We start from the raw sequence: 874 nt of genomic DNA, 5'->3' as shown, positions 1-874 counted from the left end.
CATAACTGTCTGCTACAACCTAGCTGTCTAACAACAACAAAAAAACCTGTAAAGCTACAACAGGCAAAATGTGCTCTTTAGTCCAAAATGAGGATTCCTAAAATAACATTTTCATAAACATATATAACACTATGTAAGCATCCCCCCCAAATTTTATTTTACTAAATTTGAAACTAAAGTAATGAATCCCAAATGTTTTTCAACCAGGACTTAAGTAAAGTGGGGCAGGATGAGATAATATTTCCTATGCCTCCTTTTCATCCAGTTACCTTGTTTCATTAGTGAAAGCATCCCACTCTTTCTTTAATAGCACTGCAGTTTCCCAGCCCTCATTGTTTGCTCCCCTCAATACAAGATACTGCATTTTTTATCTCTACAACATTTAACACCTAAATTAAAGCACTTGAGAAGGGGAATATTTTGGGAAATGGAGCACATTAAAGAACTAGGATTCATTCTATGGCACATTTTGTTGTTTTATTGCTAATGTCATAATTTCTCCCCTCCCTTCCTCCCTCACAAAACTCCTTGTGTGGATTACCAAACAACCTCAATGGTAAAAAAAAAAAAAAAGTGAATTAGCTTCCAAAGCCAGCTTCGCAGTAGGCTCATTGAATATTTCAAAACTGTTTTAAGTCAAGTTTAGTTTAATTATGGTCACATAATGCACCCAAAAAGGCATTTTATTTGTATTTATGGAATTATTGTTCTGAAAAGGAATTGCATTACATTTTTAAAGCCCAAAGTTTAGTTTAATTATGGTCACATAATGCACCCAAAAAGGCATTTTATTTGTATTTATGGAATTATTGTTCTGAAAAGGAATTGCATTACATCTTTAAACCCCAAAGTGCCTATTAATGTTTTATTAAAT

The sequence above is a fragment of the Tachyglossus aculeatus genome, chromosome 5, assembly GCF_015852505.1.
Source record: "Tachyglossus aculeatus isolate mTacAcu1 chromosome 5, mTacAcu1.pri, whole genome shotgun sequence".
NCBI lineage: Eukaryota > Metazoa > Chordata > Mammalia > Monotremata > Tachyglossidae > Tachyglossus > Tachyglossus aculeatus.
The sequence above is the reverse complement of the archived record's forward strand: the minus strand, read 5'-3'. Positions refer to the sequence as shown.